Source organism: Grammomys surdaster, unplaced genomic scaffold, assembly GCF_004785775.1.
Source record: "Grammomys surdaster isolate TR1022 unplaced genomic scaffold, NIH_TR_1.0 126185, whole genome shotgun sequence".
NCBI classification, from domain to species: Eukaryota; Metazoa; Chordata; class Mammalia; order Rodentia; family Muridae; genus Grammomys; species Grammomys surdaster.
Genome location: NW_021620991.1, coordinates 3,820,232 through 3,840,747, shown reverse-complemented (window position 1 = coordinate 3,840,747; position 20,516 = coordinate 3,820,232). Strand labels below are relative to the sequence as shown.

Below are 20,516 nucleotides of genomic sequence, written 5' to 3'. Positions count from 1 at the left end.
AGGGAAGGAGGGAGGGAAGGAGGGAAGGAAGGAGGGAGTGAAGGAGGGAAGGAGGGAGGGCTGGAGCCCACTTTGCACATCTGCCCACACTGCACTTCACTGCTCTACAGACCTCACACACACCAACTGCTAGAACTCACCATGATCCTGTGAGTGGGTGCTATCACTGTCACCCCATTAAAGAGGCAGTAAACTCAGGAATAGGGCGGCTACGTAATGTGCTGCAGTCAGAACACTTGCAAGAGGCCAAGGTGGGAATCGAACCTCAGCAGCCTGGCTCCACAGCCATGGTCCTGGCCCTTCACCACGGGGTTCACTACCACTGCCTCTTGGCACAGCCATAGGATGAGGTTCAGTTTCAAAAGCACCTTTCTTCTGAGTTCTCAGTGTGTTTCATTTATCCTCCCAACAACCCTAAAAAAGCAAGTAGGAGACATACAGTATCTGTATTTCATACACATTACAATGGAAGTAGCAAGAAAACGGCTTACAAACTCCTGCCTGGGCAGCCAAGCTCCTAATTTACTGTTTTCAACCCAAACTCGTGTCTTCTGGTCGTCGTGGTGGAGTTCCTCGCTCTGTGAACTGCCTGAACAGACGCTGCTGGCATAGCCAGGCCTGCGTAGTGCAGAGCAGACTCTCACGCAGACACCAATCCCCTCAGTGAACCACAATTACATAAACAATATCCGTGGGGCTTACAACCTGGTACAAGTCCTAAGTGCCAACCCAGAACTATTTTGTTCAAAGAGTTACTAGCTCTCTGAGACAAAAATAGGTTATCTTCAAAATGTACTAAGCAGTTAGCATTAGAGAAAAATCTACTTTATTTAGTCACAGTGACAGTGAAACCATTTCACTTCTGTGTCTATTACTGTGTCCTCGGCTCCTACTAGATGTATGAATAAAGTACTAGACTCTAGAGAGCCAACTCTCTCTAGAGAGAGAGAGAGAGAGAGAGCCTGGGACTCCCTTGGGTACCATCAGGTAGCTGAGAAGAGAGGTGACAGTACCATCACCTGCCACTCTGAGCCCACCAATTCTTAAGTCAGGGTTATTGTTTTGCTGCTAAAAGACACAGCACCCAAAAAACAAAGGACACGACTAACACAGGAGGGGCACTTTGCAAGTGCATTATGATGACAATTGTTTTAAATCACAGGAATAGTCAAGGTTCAGTCAGTCTCCCAACCCCCAGGACAGGGACAGTCCCAGAGGCTGCACAATCACAGGAGACTTTATGTATTTCTATTTCTCAACTCTTGTGTTCTGCAATTCTGTGACAAGAAAGCCAGCAGGCTGGAGGCAGTGTTGCAGGATGTAAGTATAACAGGCAAAAACAAGCTCGGACGCTCCAAGAGCAAGAGCCCTGGTCAGTAGCAAGCGGCTTCTTGTCCTCTGTGGCTCTCATAAATGACATAAAAGTTCGAGGCTATCAACCAGCTTGGAAATTACTGGACTCTACTTCCATGCTGTGTGCAACTGAAGTGCATTCAGTGTTAACCTGTGCTCCCTGGCCCCGCTAAGAAATTACATTTGGGGAGTGGTATTTTACCAGTTCAAAGAATTAAGTATGGTTTTGAAGCTTGTTTTGCTTTGTATTTAAGATAAATGTTAAAAAAAAAAAAAACACCTGTATTAACTTGAAAACTAACTGTATGGGTAAATGGCATAAATCAACCTGGGACAGGGTCCACCAGAACTGACCAGATTTCAGCAAAGACAAAAACCATTGTGGATCAGGTAAACCATTGATTTCTCTTCTGTTTAAAAGAGGTAGATTATTAAAGAATGGAGAAAGGTGAAACTTAATGAGATAACTGTATTATTCTTGTCTTTTAATAAGTTTAAACTTTTTCTCCCAGTAAAACTTGAGAACACAAAATATAATTCAAAATATGGCACTGAAGAGAACAATAAATTACTGCTGGTCCTGAGGGGAAGGCGGCACCAGCCGTGTGACGATGCTAGGAAGGGTGTGGGTAAGGGTGATGTGCGCGTGCATGTGCATGAGAGGGTGGGATGGGAAGGGGGACTTCAGGCTCCTGAGCATGGATATGTCAGCAACATGTAAACTGAGCTAAGTCATAGTTTTCGTAAAACATGGACAGAAAAGGAAATACCCTACATGGGGAAATGCACTCATTAAACTTAAATTTTAAAAAGATGAAAACACAGATTACACTTTATTCTTAAAAATCAAAATGAATTTAAATACAGAAAATGAAGACAGCATTTTGCAACTTTATCACTCGAAAGAGACTCTCTACTTGAGGACATCAGTGTGCTGCAATTGGAGAGATGAAATGTTACAGCTTGTACACCAAAATTAAAAATGAAATTAAATTAAAAAATGAAATGGTTACCAAGGTAATGCAGGTCAGGGGATCAAAGGTGAAGGGTCACACATTATTAAAAAGAAATCCAAAAGGGCGGCTGCATCATGATCTCTGCAAAACAAAGGAGCTCCAGTAAGTACAAGCAGCATCTCCCAGACAACAAGCAAGCTCGCGCGGCTCTCCCTGAAACTGAACAGTCATCCCTGATTCCATGGAGAGCCATTTTTATTCTGGTACAAAAACAAAATTTAAACATCTATTACCAACCGAAAAAAAATAAATATTTAACTAGTCATATTAAAACCTCAAATATTTCCAATTGAAAGTGGCTAGAATGTGCTGGCATTTTATTTCAGTTGAATCCACACCCTGTTTTCTGGAAATGACAATGTTCCATAAGTTGCCAACGTATCAGGAATCTAATTTGGTCACAGCATGGTGAGTTGATTTTCTTTTTTTTTTTTTCTTTCTCCTCAAGGAATGAGTTCCAAAATTGAGTTTTTGCAAATTTCCTTCATTTGAAGTAGCTGCATAAAATTCCCATTATTGAAACATTTAGTATAACAATGTTCTAGAAGACAGCAATAAAGTGATACATGATAAAATAAACTGTGTAACTACACCTATTAAGTCTGTTCCACATTCAACTTTCACTGCACAAGGGGAAGCACGGTTTAAGCAAAATAACAACTTGCTCTGTCTGTTGGAGTCACACAGTTAACAGGAGCCTGACGTGAGGAAGAACCAGGGGTGAGGAGCGATCTGACAGGCTTCATTTCTCAGCCAGTGTTATACTTACTCAGCTCCATTAACAAACTGATTCACATTCCTACAAAGAGCAGGAAAGCCAAGGCTTTGTTTGGATTTAACTACCACCTAGTTGTGGTAACTGACAGTCACAACAAGCTAAATAGTAACATGGCAGGAAATGCTCACTCCCTGAAAATTGATCAGCACACAAGGACAATTGTCCTCACTGTCTTTACTCCGAAAACCAAGCCTGAGCAGGTTGTGTCCTCATTCGGGATCCAGGGTCTCATGCTGACCAGACAGTTGCCTAAGAAGCCCTGTGCCCAGTGGCCTGCAGCCTGAGGCAGGTGAGGAACAGCTGGAGGGAACATCCAATACTTGAGTTAACCCCAATGACCTCACCTCCCCATATCCTTGTATTTTAAAACATAGACAATTGTCCGAAAGGATTTGTTAAAAGGAGTAAGATATTCCTTCTAGTGGCTTATGGCAATCAATAAAATAATTCTATGAATGCCAGTTTTTGCTTCCTCTGATTAGGCTTTGTTAAAATAACTGCAGATGGCATGCACTGGATTCCAGTGTGTTAGTGCCTTACGGCCTCATCTCTAACACCACTGCTCTCCCTTAAGCTTCACAGCTAGGAAAAGTAAACTAACATTCCGTTTGGAACACTCCTCTCCCACAGCCTGGCACATACACAGTTGTTGCTCACAGGCATGCAGGCAACGCTCAACACTGCAGAAGGAATCAATACCCCGTGCAAACAATGCACACGGTGCTTTAGTAGCATCATTAGTGAGACCATTTCAGCATGTTTGTAACAAAAGGCAAAAAGCTAGCAGTGTGGCATTAACTCAAGTTTTGTCTTCCTCGACTATTCTATATTAAAAAGAAGCACCAGGCCTGTTCAGATCAAGTACTGTATGTAACACGTCCACCATTACACATCTATTCATAATACCTTCTTGACAGGAAGATGGCTTTTAGATGCTTTTTAAAAGTCTTCTAAATCATTCTTAAAATTCCATACCTTACAGAAACAGCTCCCCAAATTTCTGCCTATTGCTCATCAGTCCCAGCCACTGTTGGGCCAGACCGCCCAAGGCCAATGTGACTCCCACGCTGTCTGGTGCTCCCTAGCACATCCACACCCTGACCTTCCACGGGAGTGGACTTGTGCTTCCTAAACACATGGCAGCTCTGACAGCCTTTGAATGCAACTGTGCCCTTGATGACAACATTACAGCTGGCTTTTAAAATAATAATCAATTAAAAATTTTAACCAGTGCTTTCTGGTTTGGAGAGAAGGTAAGGCCAGAGGGAGTTTACTGTGATTCTAATAAGTACTTAAAACAGTACTCAGGAAAGTAAAGCATCCACAGACCATAGAGTTAACTACGATTCCAACAAGTACTTAAAACAGAACTCAGGAGGTAAAGGATTCTAACAAGTACTTAAAACAGAACTCAGGAGGTAAAGGATCCACACTACCATGGAGTTTACTGCAATTCTAACAAGCACTTAAAACAGTACTCAGGAGGTAAAGGGTTCACACTACCAAGGCCTGAAAGACTCAGCACGAGGTCCAAGATGTGGAGAGGAGCTCTAAGACCGCTACCCTCAAGCGGTGCTCCAGACACCAGGTCTGCTGGGCACCTACTTGACCAACACCATTATTCTGGAACAAAAGCTCTAGGAGGTTCAGAGCTGGATAGCTACAATCTTCATCCAAGGACCTAGCACTAGTCTATACTGAGTTAATGTGTTTTCCCTTTGCAATGTTCTGCCTTTTAGACCATTCTCGGTTCTCAAGTAGCAGTAGACCTCATGAACCAAAAATACTCATCTTCCTTTTCTTCTCCAGAAGCCTCCCTTGCCTTCACGAAAGCCACAGTCAGCTAGTGATGAAGACCTCGTTGAAGTAACAGAAAACAGACTTACGAGTTGCTACAGACTAGAACATACTCCCAGCTACAGAACCACAGGGAATTTTTCTATCAAGCCAGGACAGGGCTCTAGACCATCTCAGGGAAACTTTACAAAGCTACAGTTTGTCTCTTTCCACAACTAGCAAGAGAACTAAACAGTAAATGCTCAGAACCTCTAGCCAGCCTCCAAAGCCTTCTGTGTGTCCTTGATCTAAATCTATCCACCTACTGCTAGAAGGGTGCTCCAGGGACTCTCAGCCGACTGTCGGGGACATGCTTAGGAACAAATTCAATTCCTTTTCTCTACAGATCTATGAGCAAGAGAACAGCTCACTTCTCAGACAGAGCAAAGGCCTGCTAGGAGAAAGGCAGCTAGTGCTGCCACATTTCCCTTAGACATTAACTTCTGAAGGAACAAACACAGAAGAACCGGGAAGAAATGTATAATAAAGAACTCAATAATTCAGAGTGAGGGAGGGTATGAGAGAACTGAAGAAGTCCATCAAAACAGAACCCTAGACATTTTTCTTGTTCTTTGCACAGTGACTATTAACACTGTTGTGTAATGCTTCTGCAGCAGACATTACGTTCAACAAGCACATGTGCTGATTAAAGAGACAGTCAGCAAAAAACCGACTAAGGTGATGCAGCAAATTTTATTGTTTTTAATCTATAAATATGTAAATCCCCATGCAATTGCATAGCATCAAATGTACCTGAGCTACAGTTACAGCTTTTCAGTTATAGCGGAGACTACAATTCTGTTACTAGTTCATGATATGGTCTACGTTAGTTTGCCCTGCATGGTAGAAATGGAACCCACTCTAATACCAGAAAGAGAAGTGGCTGGCTTCTATATCTGCAGTCCTCATGTTCACAGTCCCTGTGTCTGCAGTCCCCGTGTTCACAGGCCTTGCGTTTGACACAATATATGATATAAATAGCCTCCTTTCCTTTGTCAAACATAACCATGGAAAACTGATTTTCCAAGTTTTCAAAGCACTCATTTTCTGTTTCATGTCTCCAAGATGAACTAGGATGTTTGTTTTCTCTAAAACTTTCTATGAATGATAGCACAGACTATACCTACAGTCACAGTGTTCTTACTATAGTCTTTTTCTCACTGTGTAGCTCTGGATAGTCTAGAACTCATATATAGACCAGGCTAGCCATCTATGCCTCCCAAGTCCTGGGATTAAAGATGTCTGCTACCATACCCAGCCCCCACTATATTCCACTATGAAAGGTACAGTAGCACATACCTGTAACCCCAAAATTAAGCAGGTTGTAGCAAGAGAATTTAGAGATCTGAGCGAAGATGGACTATGTGCTAAGGTTAAAAAAAAGAAGAAATAAAAAGGCAGTTGAGAGTAATGGGAGGATTTAGAGGGAGGGAGAAGAGACAACCTAAGATATTTACCTTGCACAATAAATGTAACTGTTCCCTCTGCTGGCTTAGACTAGTTCACAGAGGATAAAGAGGGGGGGGGGGGGGGGCTGTGAGAGGAACCAGAGGACTTCTGAAGGATGGCCGTGCCTATGGCATTGAGGCTGCTCATGGCAGTATATACTGTACAGTTTTCTCGCTCTCTCTCTCTCTCTCTCTCTCTCACACACACACACACACACACACACACCACTCTGCAAAGTGAAGCACATGGTTTCATGTGCAAGAACTAAACAGTCAACCTCAAAAGTTAACACAGCAGGTCAGCGGTTAGCAGAGCCTGGGATTTTGGCTGGGGGCCAAAAATAAAACAAGGGAAAGGGGGACAGTGTACATTTATCACTCTGAGACAGGCTCTTACACTACTACTTGTAGCTCACACTGGCCCAGGTTAGCCTCAAACTCATGATAATCCTACTACCTCAGCCTCCCCAAATACTGGAATGTTACAGACGTGAGCTTGGCTGGAAGAAGTAACTTCTAATGTTCTGTAACAGAGGAGTGAATGGCGGACAATTATATGTTTCAAAATAATTAGAAAAGATTCTGAATAGTCTCAACACACACACACCCTCGAGTTACAGATATGCCAATCAATATTTTTTATTTAATACACTGAATAAGTGTATTAAAACATCATAATATATCCCATAAATATGTAATTATCATCCCATAAATATGTTATCAATTAAAAACAAAAATAGAAGGGCTGGGGAGATGGCCCATGTAAAGCACTTCTCACACAAGTGTAAGAATTAAATCTGGGAGCCCCAAGGCCTGTGTAAGTATACATGTGGTTGCGCCTATCTGTAATTCTACAAGATATGGTGCAGAAACAGGAAGATCTCTACAGGCTCACCAGCTAGCCAGCTGTATGAGGCAGTGAGCAAAAAATCGTGTGTCAAACCAAGTGGAAGGTAAAGACTGACACCCAACATCACCCTCTGATCTACACACGTACCTGAACACTGCCCTCCCTGAGAGATACACCAAACACAATAAACAATCTGACCAATCAATATGGCTGTTGCTTAGTTGTTTTTATGCTTGTCTAACATGTACCTAACCAAACCTTAGGTTTGATCCCCAGAAGCACATAGGCAGGGTGCAGCAGTGTATGTCTGTAATCCCTGCAGAAGACTGACACCAAACGACCAGACTTTCAACGTCATCGTCAGCTACGTCACATCCAATCCAGGTTAGACAGGACTACACGAGACTGTCGTAATAAACAGCTATTTTTAAAGAGTGTATTATTTCCCATACGCCACTTCTTCAGTAAAGAAAGTGGTGTGTGGAGGAGAGTGCTGAGTGGGAGCAGAGGCACGGATGGCGCCTCATACACACTCTAGGAACCAGGCCGTGCCGGGACTGCCTGTGCAGAGGAAGCTACTGCTCCTGAGCTCTCTGCTGCCTGTCTAGTTCCACAGATGGAGAAAGACCCTTCCCTGTTCATGCATAAGAACACACACAGATGCTGTGGATTTAAATTTTATCTTGGCTACCATACTGGCTGCATACCTGTAATTATCCCAGATTGGCCTACAACCTTTATAAAATTGAGTAACCCTTGGTATACTCAAGACCCACTCCTTCCTAGAGCTATCCACCATAGTAAGTAAGGGTTGCCAAAATGCACAAGTCCCCCCAAATACAAATATAGAATAAGTAAATAAAAAAGAACGTAAATTCACCACACTGACTTCATCAAATTCCTTGTTTTCAGTTTTCTTAGCAACATACACCAGTGCTCACCTATCTTTTTATCTTTTTTTTTTTTTTTTATCCATCACCTATAAGCAGTATCTCAAGCTCCAACAGCAGGAGACTGCAATTCTAGACAGCAAGCAAGTGACTAAGGTGCCTGCCTTCCTGGCAAGGCTCAGGTGAGTCTGGGGAGTCCACAGCCCTTCCTCTGGAATGGGACCCAGGGAGGCTGAGCCTACGGCCTCACGGGGTAACAAGCCAGTAAGTGGCAAAGCTGCTAAAATGTAAAGTTTAAAAGAAAATTCAAGGCTGGAGAGGGAGCTCCACAAGGGAAATACTTGCCATTCAAGCATGAAGACCTGTGTTCAGACGGCAAGAGACCACGTAAAGCAGGTGTGGAAGCGCGTGTCTGTAATCCCAGGTGTGAGACCACATGTCTATAACCCCAGGGCTCCAAAAGCAAGAAGAAGAAGAGACAGGACACTCCCCAGGAGCTTAGCCACACAGAGACAGAGCAAGCATCATCCACATGCTCCCAACACTGGCTGGTGCCACAAGTTTTTTTGTTTTTTGTTTTGTTTTGTTTTTAAAGAAAGAAAAAGCAAACACAGAGTATTAGTGGTTTCTCTCTACCAAGACTTAAAGCTCTTAGGTGCCTAAAAATGCCTCAAGTTTTTAAAAACTCAAAAGGATGATGTGTAAAGTGCAGTGGAGAGGAAGGGCAGGGTAGAAGACAGACACTGAGAAGGAAAAGCAGAAGTGACTTTCTGACAATGTCATATGGAAACGCACAACTGTAGGAGTTTCCTAAGATATATCTATATGCATACACACAAAGAGTTAAAATGGACTTGTCATACAATGAGCCAACAATGCCCCTACTAGACACTAGAGACTAATTTAAACAAACAAAAACACAGCTCCAGGAACAGGTTACTTTTGGGGGAGCTGGAGGTCAGTGAGATCCCCAAAGACTCGCAAATATTACAGGCTAATGCTGTTGGGTTACCTTCCGGAGCTTGCTAATAACTTCCAGATCGTATAAATGAGACACCACGTACCTGATCATATAAAAAGAGGTAGCAACCTAGTACTGACATGGAAGCATCATCTCTACTGGCTAACTTCCATTATGCTGGAAGGTGCTATGCTTGCTACCAGAGGAGTAAAGTAATCCATATTACTCAGCTGTGAACCCTGCAAACTACAATAAAGACAAGCCTGGTACGTGGGCTCTGGTGCAGCAGTGCCCTTATCTGGTACTATTATGAGGCCTAAGAACCTTGGGCTACACAGATTACAGATCCCAGGAGGGAACCCACTGTTACTCTACTAAATAAAGATGGTGTTAAACCAACTCCTAGTGAGTTAACACTATACCCACAGACTTAAGTCAGTCTCAGTCTTCGAGAGAGGGGCTTCTACATATGTAAGTGATGATCAATGGGGACCCAACTGGCCATGGTGCAGAAAATCAGAGACTGGAGCGTGGTCAGCCCTAAACGGACATAGACATACACTCCTTCCTCCAAAGGCCTACAATCCCTGAGGAGGAGGGACAGAAGGAGTGTAAGAGGCAGAGGCAGAGGCAGGGATGGCTCCAGGGGAAACAGCAGGGCACTTGCTGCTGTGAACTCACAGCAGTGGTCACAGCAGGGAGACCTAAGCAAGTCAAAGCCACTGAGAGAAGAGTTGGCATCAAGTTTCATCCTTTGCTGGGAAGCGGTTGGTAACAACAGTTAGCTACTGGGAGTAGAGGAAAGGTCTGTCTTCTCTATAACCATACCCCCCCCCTCCCCAGTTGACACTATATCACACGTGGAGAATTTGGGCAATACAAACTGGAGGGGGCGGCAGGCGTCCAAGACACCCAACTCCTCCTGGATCACTTTGTTAAATAACGTTGATTTAGAAAGCAAGGGCACATGTGGGAAGAACTGGGGGAAGGAAGGTGACTGATCAAAACACATATGAAATTCTCAAAGAATATTTTTTTAAGTCTTTAAAACACAAAGAACAGTACCGCAAAGGTGGGGTGGCCAGCTATAGGACTTAAGGATTAACTTCAATGTGTAGGGGAACCTGCGCTAAAGCAGGAAAGTCTGCCGTTTCTTCCTTTTGTGACCTTAGGGTACTTGTTCACTTTCAAGTATCCCTTATATCCTTCGCTTACAACAGGAAAATATTATCCCCACATCATACAGTTGCTGTGAGAAGCAGCTCGAGTGACGAAGCACTGTCAGCACCCAAGCGGAGGGCAGGACACAGTACAGCTCTGTGCTGCACTACACAGCTGCCCTGGAACGTCTTCTTGTCTGACTCCCCAGTTTACAAGGGACACACTCATGGGGGTGGAGGATACAGATTCAAGATGGTAAATCTTAAAGCTGGAATTCAAGGTACACAGCTCAAACTCTAAGGGGCTGGTCTATGGGGGTCTCCTTCATGCCCAACTGGTTCGCACACACTCCACAGCCACACTCTGCACAGGGCACTGCAGTGCAGAGGCTCCTGGTTCTGTACTCAGGAAAGAAATGAGAAGAACATCAAGAGGCTGAGTGTGCACTCCTCGGCCAACACTCGGCCTCTCACTGCTCCTCACAGACACAGGACAGGGTGCAGACTTCTTCCTACCCACTGAACTAAAAAATATATATCCAAGAACTTGTTTATTAGCTACAAGTAAAGAGTGTTTGTTTTCTGACAAAAATTAACCCAGTGGGCAAACATTTATTAAGTACGCCTACCTTGGGGCAGACCTCAGGAGCAGGTGACAAGGATAGATATACAGAAATGAACTGAGTCAAAGTCCTAACTTGATCTACCATAGTGATCCAGGAACAGCTGAAACCAGATCAAGAAATTTCAGACAGCATGAGTATACTGAAAAAATGTGGGATACTCTAAAAATTCCCAGCAAGGGCATCTCACTGACTCTGCAGGGGAACTAGAGATCTAAGGGAAACAAAGCGGAGAGAGTGGCCACCAATCCAAGCAAGAAAGGACTGTAGAAGAGCTCGGGCTGCAGAGGTAGCCAGCGGTGCTGACAAAGTCCTGCGGAAAAATCGTTTCTAGACTACTCTGGATGGAGACCAAACTAAAGGCTTGGCTACAGTAGACACAGGGTCTGAAGAACCCCAAGACAGTCTAGGGCCCAAGGGCCTTTTCAGTCCAGAGGGAGTGGTGGACATAAAGAAGAGAAAGAGCCAGGAAAAACTGGACAATGTGCAATACAGCACAAAAGAAGGGAGAGCGTTCCATGACCCTCCATGGAAACAAAGCGATGACCCTCCACCGAAACAAAGCAATGACCCTCCATGGAAACAAAGCAGTGGCAGTGGCCATACAGGGGGATAGATCAGTTAATAGCTCATGCTGAGAACAGGTGTCTTTGACCTAATTTAATAAGAATGGTTCTTTTCTCCTTTTAACCATCCACAACCCCCATCTAGTTATGAGGAAAGACAACAAACAAACCCAAACTTGACAACATCACACAAAGTATTTCTCCTGTCAAGGTCAACACCACCAAGACAAAAAGATGACAGTTGGATGAAGTCTAAGGAGAGACAACAACTAGACAGTGTGGCATACCAGACTAGATCCTGGAACAGTAAAGAGGGAGAGGGGGGAGGAAGTGTATAGCACAGGTTATGATGGCAGCAGCTCACTGGGGACCTCTGAGCCAGCACATATTAACCAGAACCAGACACGAGGCAGAGCTCAGTAACTAACATTCTACAACTCTCCTAACGTAAAAGGTTTGTCTTAAACCTGACCCTAAGATTTGACTGTAGCTGGAGGCTGAGATTCTCTTTTCTGAACAGGGCAGGAGGAAACTGCTAGCTCTATTTCAACAACTAAGCAGGAATCTCCACCAGAACTCCAGAAGGAGACGTCAGGGAGGTAGCTCTGCTGTAGCTCTCAGTAGAGTCCTTGGCAAACTGGGATTCCGCAAGTCAATAAAAAGGAGTGTCCGAAAAAGAAGGATCTCCCAGTAAGCCTATCACCAGCACAGCATTATAGAGGGGGAGGGTGGATGAGGAAGGAGGAAGGAAGGAAGACCGAAACTCAGAAAACAGACAGGAGAACAATGGCTGTCAGGGCTGACCGTGGTGAGGAGACGCTGGCCAAGAAGTACAGACTTCCTGCTGCTACCAGTGAACAATCCTACACTGTTTATTTTAAATTTGCTAAAAGTCACCTCCCCAAAAAACACAGCATGTGTGTCCAGCGCACGCTTCCTGTGCTCATTACACACTATACACACCTTGAGCCATCACACCTTAGCCTTCCATGCATGCAGTATTTACCAATTATACGTCACAGTGTGTCACACCCTTTAAATCAGTGTCACTCATACAATCTATTTTCTTATCTTCTTTATGATCCCCTTTTTATCAAAGGCATCTTATTTACATAAAAGATGAAACTAGCCTACTTGATAACATCTCCTTGGCTCTTCTCCTTTTGGGGGTTGGGGGTGGAGGGAAGCAACAAGTAACGTCCACATTTAATAACCAGCCAAAAGGCACAGAACCAAGACCTGAGAAAACTGTCTTTAAATTCAGGAAGAAGAGAGTCAGAGGAGCACCCAGCAAAGAACAGAAGAGGGGCCAAGCATCCAGGGACTGGGAGGGCTGGAGTGAGCGATGTGCTATAGGGAACGGAGTTATACGGAACTGCTGTTGGAGTTAAGGAGGTGTTGGTGGCAACATTGTTGATCTGTGGTGCTGTTATTGTTACAGTTCTTGAGCCCCAAGTTTGCTACATAGCCCAGGCTAGCCTAGAACTCAACAATCTTTCTACTTCTACCTCCTCAGTGACTGGGATCACAGGTGTAAATCACATGCCTGGCTTGTTAGAACTCTGGATCACTAATGAACCGAGAAAGCAGGCGCTACAGAATAACGGAAGCTATGTTCAAACAGAAACACCCATAGCTGCATTATAAAAACCATACAGAGGCAGCATGTGTTATCTACATAATGGAATGCCATTCAGTTTTAAAAAAGGAAGGAAGCTGGAGAGATGATGCCTCAGAAATTAAGAGCACAAACTGTTCTCATAGAAGAAACAAGTTCAGGCCCCAAACCCCTGTACAGCAGCTCACAACCACCTGAAAGTCCAGCTGTTGGGGGGGGGGGTCCTGCTCTCTTTTAGCCTCTGCAGGCACCTGCTCCCATGTGCACAAACCCACAGTCACATAGGTCAAAATAAAAATACATAGTTAAAAATAAAAGTACATCTTTAAAGCCAGAAGGGAAAGGGATGCTAACATATGCTACAAAGTGGAGAAAACTTGAGAGCATTATACCAGTCACACACAAAAAGATAACACTGCCTGACTGACTCCCTTCACAAGGTCACTAGAACAGCAAATGCACAGATGACAAAATGGAAGGTGTCAGGGACAGGCCGGGATGTATGATGAAGACAGAGTTTCAGTTTCTGAAGCTGGATGATGATGGTGGTGGTTGCACAATAAAAATGAACTTTAAACTACTGTACGGTACACAGAGACAGGTAAGACACTGGATTTTCTGTTATGTAAACGTAAAGACACCTGTCTGTCTGAGCACCGGAACAGCTCTCAGGCCATCATGATCATCACTGTACAACAGACCTTGGAGTAGGAGTCCATGGAAGAGTGTGGTTAAAGCAGAGACTGTGGCGATGGTCCCTCCCTCACACCTTTCACGAGGAACCAGGCAGCCGGACTAGACCAAGAGCATTCATTCCTTCAGGCCTCACAGCAAGACCTAACAATATTTGTGATGTCTAAGATGTGAGAAAGGCAAAGAAGTGACAGCTACAGAAACAAAGATAGAAACTAGTCAGCCAGTGGCAAGTCTTGCTTTTAATTCCAACTTCCTCAACAATACACAGTTTCTAAGATTACTTGAGCTCACTTACTGGAACTCAGAACTCATTCAGAAAATGAGTATCTACCATAAAGCTACGCTCTGCTTTTGACAGATATCTAAGCAGAGGTGGCCAGTAGTTTTCTTTCTACGTTAGAATGAAGGGGAAGGTCACTATGTAAGGAAAGGAAACCGTGACAGCAACATGAAGCCCAGAGTGAACAGATCACAGATGACAGTCCACACAGAGCCCAGGACGTCACAGCAGCATAGGTAACTGCAGCATTTCAAGTCAAGTGGGAAAAATCAACAACTCAGCACAAGGAGCAGTCTGGGAAGAAAATGAAATTACAACTCTGCCTCACTCTGCTCCTGTGGCTTCTCAAGAGTTTAGGTACATTAAACACCTAAGAAGAAAACAGAAAGAGAGAATCTAGAGAGATGACCCAATTACAATCATAAGGAAGTCCTTTCTGTTAGCTTCCAAAGCCAGAAAAAAACCAAAGTTAGTGTGCACTGTTCAGAGGGCTGGCACCCAGCATGGTCAGAAAGCTAACAACAATTACAGGTGTTTTGTGCAAGAAAAACTATATGCATATATATTTCTTGAAGAAAAAACACTTAGAAAACAAGGACAATGGAAAGATGAAGAACCAACTTCAGAAAAAAACATAACATCAAGTTACACAAGCAGTCCCAAAAATGCTAAGTCACAAGAAATACAAACAAATGAAATTTAAAGGACGCAAAGAGCCAGGCATGGTGGCACATACCTAAAATTCCAGCTCTTAGGAAGCTGAGGCAGGAGGTTGTGAGTTCAAGGCCAGCCTTGAGCTACACAGAGGGACCCTATCTCCTGGTAACAAAGGAAGTTTCTCACCAAGAGACTGCAAGACTCCTGAGGGAGAGCACCAACTGTGCTTGAGGACGCACCGACAGTGTCCTCTCATATCTGACTCCTCAGAGTTACACTGTTACATGGCAAATGTTTCTCTTTTGACAAGCATGTCTGTCCTGAGAACATAACTACAGAAGTATGCAGAAACATGTGAGCCAGAATGGTAAGTGTGCTATTTTAAAGAGGCTCTGCTATATTAAACATCTGAGGCTAAAATCCAAACCAAAATGATGTAAGAACAAAACAGGGATTGCTAAGTTTTTGTGGACACCCTTGTTCTGTAATTATGCATATTCATAACCACACATATGTAGCAACATGGAAAATGGCCATAATGTTCTGTGTTATAAGGGGAAAACAGTCAAGAAAGGGGTGTGTGTGTGTGTGTGTGTGTGTACACTCATGCACCACAGAAGCACACAGGATTTGCTCAAGCACCACTTAAACCTCCAAAAGGGCATTACTATGGTTTGGACATGTCTCAAACTATCCCTCAAAAAACTCTGTATTACAAGTCTGGCCCTCAGGGGTAAAGGTGTGTAACCTCTGAGGTGGAGCCTAGAAAAAAGTCCTTCAATTAGAGCCAGAGAGGTCCTTGGAGCAACAGTCTGCATGCCTATGCAGAGACTCTGGTAGGTTCTTGGACTAGCCCAGCCTCTTAGGATTCTTATTTGGAGGCATAATTTCTCCCTCTACATGTACTCATGAAATCAATCATCAGACTCTTACCAGAGGAGAGGTTAAGCCAGTAAGCCACCTGATCTTAAACTATCACCCTACAAAACTGTAAGTTAAAGAAGTCTTATTATAAAGTTCCTACCCTTAGGCATTTTATAAAAAATTAGAATAACACATTCCCAAAGTCAAATTTCACACAGCAGCTATCTTCTAGGAAGTACAATCATAGGAGACATGTCAGTTTGTAAGTCTCCACATCTCTGTGTGCTAGGATTTTTTTAATGATAATTTATTACCACCTCCAATTAATCATATATATAAGTGGTCTTACATAATGAAATGTAATAAAGCAATTTCAGGAAGTAAAGATATATAATCTGTGGCAAAGAACAGACTGATCCATGTGTTCCCTTTTGCACTGCACGGAGTCTTTCAAATAGCAGATCTGCTTAGCTATGGCTTACTAGTCCTTACATGAACACCAAAATCTCCCAGCATACAGAGTATCCTGCATGAGCAGCCAGAAGCAGACTGTCTCGAGCTACAGTCAAGTCTTGTGGTGCATCGTGCGATCTCCACATGAAAAGCATCAGCAAATAAAAGACAATCCTCCTCAAGCTTGCCTAAATTCAAAAGAATTATGTCCTCCCAATAATATTCAAGGAAAGAACACCCATGAGGCTGAACTCAGCAAAAGCCTATGAAGATATGCACTATAGAAACAGACTATTAACTGATCCAAAGAATGACTTCAATATATAGTCACCACAGTTTGAATGCAGCTAAACCAGTTTAATTGCCACAAAATAAGCACTACATGTATGTGCATGCGTGTGCGCACACGCACAGCAGAATAATGCTATAGGCAACACGGGTTATAAAGCCTCAATATGTAAAGGCAGTTTCACTTTTAGATTACTAAAGTCACCTCTCTGTTGGGCATGGCCCTCAAGGAGCATTAGACTGTAAGATCTGGATATTTCACTAGAGTGCCTGGCAGAGAAGATAAAACCAGGGCCATGAAATAAGAATGACTGAAGAACCCAAAGCACAAACAGACACTTAGATCCATTCAGAGCAAACAGAGTTACACTTCTAAGTTTATTGACATTGCTGTGTGTATGACATGGTGGGGCACAACAAACAATGTGGGGTCAGTCCTCACCTTCCTCCTTCTTTGGGGTTCTGGGACTGAACTCTGTCATGAGGTTCACAAGTGTCTTTACCTGCTGACACACCTTGCTGGCTCCTAGCCATGATCTGCACTATAGTCACCAGTCCTAATATCCCTCCAACGGCATGTTCATTCACAAGTATCCCTTCTCTCCTCTGTATCTCCATCCTTCTATTTCCTGGGACCAAGTATCATTACCTGCTCCCACAATTGCCTATAGAGCACTAAAACACACTAGGCTCGCTCTCCTGAGCCCTGGAGACAGTGAGCATGACCCCTGCCTGATATGTCTCCCCTGCTACACAAGCTGCTGAGTTTACCTCACTGCCCACCACCTCGAACTTCTGGGGCTCTCACTAATAGGCTCTCAGTCTGTACTCGCATCATCCTGAACAGCTTACCTACTGTCTGCCTCCCCTTCGGAAGTGAGTCTGTGGTTTATATCAGAAGGCTCAGAATAACATCTAGCCTACAGAGGTTCAAGTCTTTGCTTTGCCAACGAATGTCCTCTTTTCTAGTTGGTCACATCTCCTATTTGTGCAAGAAAACACAGACTTTGTCCCACAGACCCCGTGAAAACGCCTCAGTCTGCACTCTTGTCAGTTCCTTGCCTCTAGCTTCCTTTGTAACTAGTTCAGTTTTATTTGCTCTTCATCTCCAAATCCAAATTCCTCCTCCTCTTCTTTTTTCTTTCTTTTTTCTTATTTATTTATTTATTTATTTATTTATTATGGCTTGAGCAAGTAGCTTATAGTCACTACAGAAGGTCAGTGAAAACCCAGCATCGCACTCTCTGAAGTGAGTAGAGTGGAAACATCAACAGCTCCCTCCCTTCCTAGGCCACACTCATCCCACTTCAGGGCTGGAGGAGTCTATCTAGACATGCTGTGTCCAGGCATGTCTAGTTGCAATCCTGCCACAGCAGCAGGCCAGTGTCCCCTGGATCCCTGCCAATGTATTCCACAGTCTCTGGAAGCCAGCCAAGTGGCAGTGAAGTGCCTACAGCAGAGTGCAAAGCTCTACCCCCCCATCATGAGGACCTGCTGTAGGACATCCGGCTTCCTCCAGTAGCCTAAGGCCCGAAGCTGCTGACCATTCTACCATAGTTCAACTTAGTTCTGTTCTCTAACCTCCAGTGCTCCCTACTTGCCCACATGGGACAAGCTCTCCCGACTGTAGGCCTGCCTCCACATAAGCCTCCTCTATCTGGATCAGTCATCTCGCAGAGCTAACACCTCACATTTTCAACGGCTTCACATCCCTTTGAATAGCTTTCTAAATACATGTCCACTCTCTGATGACCTTCTCAGTGGTGTATCTTATCAGACATGCATCTCTCCAGAAACCAGTCAATGCTGGTCAGGTTACTGGGCGGCCTGTGTTAACAGGCTTCATTCACCTCTACAGTTATATTCAGTGTCTGCTCTGTCTACACTTGGGTGTCTAGTCTGGCACATAAAGAGCATGTTCCTGAATTAATACATAGTGTCTAGGGTCATCACAGTCTTATTTGCCCAGGAGAGGACGTCCATTATACCCACTTGCCATCTTGACAGGTCTAGCCTTCTGGGAGTTCACGGATTGCTCTTCAACATCAATGACTTCTCCAATGTCCAAGCTCCTACAGCAGGTGCAGCCACTCTGCCTTGTAGCTTGGAGACTATAGCACATGGCTGGCAATTCTCAGCAGCATGTGTCTAGGGACTTCTCTGCCATATAATACACTAGAGCCTGCGCTCTGGCTAGGATCTGAATCTCTGCAGGGCCCATCAGCTGCTTACGCACCTGCTACTCCTCACAGTCTTCAGTCAGCTTCACTTACAACCAGACAGTCCCTGACACTTCAGTCCCTTGTTTATAGTTAGTAATCCTTACACTAAACTCTTCGTTACATTTGTTATTTCTTCTTCCTCAGCTTGATCCAGACTGACAGGACTCTGAAATCACATGCAGTGTAAGGCCGGAGTCATATTTTGCTTTATTCCAAGAATAATGAATTAATCAAACATTATTTTTGGTAATTTACTTACAAATTTCCTTATTTGTTTATTTCTGCAATGCTGACGATCACAGCCGAGCCTCATGCACGTGAGACTACTTTCCATGCGTGAGCTACGTCACCAACCCCAAACACCGTCTCCACTGCGCTGCAGACACCCGTGTGAGCAGCCGGTCTCTGTGGGGGCGTGTGTCGCTCTCTCTAGAGCTCACTCTGCCCAGTGGGCTACTCCCCGCCTTACTGGATCACGGTTTCACTAGCTCACAGCAAGTCTTGCTGTCCTGGAGCATAAGTCTACACACGTTGTTCTTCAACATTAGGTTGGCCTAGCCTCTTGTATCTCCACAGACATTCTAACAGCCATTTGTCAGTGTCAACAACTCCATTCTCCTCCAGAAAAAGTCCTATGACATTGCCCGATACTAAGTCAAATGCACAAAGTTTGCAAACGGTCAACATCTTTAAAAAGTGAGTTTTCTAATTAATGAAGATGCTTTATCCTGCTGTCTGCTTCTCTAGCACGGACTGTACTGCTTCAAAGTTTGTTCTAAATAATGTGCTTTTTTACTATGGCAAATGACTGGCTTCACTGTGCTTTCTAGTTATCTGTGTAGAACTACAGTTGTAACTGGAGATAATCAGTAATAATTACTTATTAGTGATGTTACAAAGATGCAGTCATACATATATATTCAAACAGACATATTCCTTCCATTGTAACTGCTAAACTCTTTTCTTCTAGTTCTGAACTCAGGGAAACACAATAAACAGACGTGCTGCCGGCGAGTCACGTGTTTCCCCAGCAGGCTGGAGAGGACAGGTGTCATTCTCCTCAGTAACCGGATGCCCGCTGGACAGCCTCTCTCCAGTCGTTCTGCATGTGTTAACACTATCACAATTTTGGAGTTTACTCTATTAGTAGTGATCTAATCAATTTTTTGAATATTGAATCTGTCTCAGTATGTCTGCTATCCTAACTTCAGTGTTTTGAAGTTTTCACAACTCGCTTATGGAATAGCAGTTCTAATTCATATTCTTGATGCACCTGAGAAAAACGTACAGCCAATGCCATCAGTAGCAATGGATTTATTCATGTTGCACTATGCTGCAGTTTTAGCATTTCTTCTTCTCAATGCACCACGTCCTGGTTCTACTGTGTCTAGTCTGCTGATAAACCCATTCACTGAGACCTAGTCAGTCAGTCATAATGTAACTCAGGGCTCTGCATCCTTACAGACTCAGCTGCTACTCAGTAACGAACTTCCATTCATCTGTAAAGGTTCTCATTGTGTCCCCTCTTTTAAACCATGGTCTTGCTGAGCAGAATTCTCCACAGCAGTTTACCTGCTCTGTCACGACTTGAACCAATCATTCCACTGTCTTCGAACCACTTGCCTCAGTCACAGCTTCTACAGGTTCACCAGGAACAAGACCCCGAACACTTGGCCTTCCACCAACAAAGCAAACCCCACCTCATTCCCATTCTGCCTTTTGTTTATACACTGTAGGTTTCCCTCCTCGAACTTTTTCAATTTTTTGGAAGCAAGAGGAACAAAAACATCTTCAGGGCCAGCGAAATGGCTCAGCAGATTACCCTGCAAGCTTAACAGCCTGAGGGGATGAATTCCTGAAATCCACAAAGTAGAGGGAGAGAATCAACTTGCTAAAAGTGTCTCTCTAACCACACACACACACAATACACACACACACACATCATCTACACACGAAT

The 20,516-nt window shown here is 43.9% G+C and overlaps 1 protein-coding gene across 4 annotated transcripts in view; it reads right to left on the bottom strand.

Annotated features, from left to right (window-relative positions):
* Positions 1-20,516, bottom strand: part of Camta1 (calmodulin binding transcription activator 1) — an 825,029-nt gene that overhangs the window by 746,429 nt on the left and 58,084 nt on the right. For 2 of the 4 annotated variants that reach the window (XR_003710101.1, XR_003710103.1), the window contains 2 exons: positions 2,367-2,450; positions 141-414 (listed from right to left, as the gene is read on the bottom strand). The exons of 1 other annotated variant lie outside the window; for it this stretch is intronic. The gene's annotated coding sequence lies outside the window, so the exon portion shown is untranslated. Of the gene's footprint in view, positions 1-6; positions 415-2,366; positions 2,451-20,516 lie in introns of those variants that run through there. One more of the 4 variants, XR_003710102.1, reaches the window with a different exon arrangement.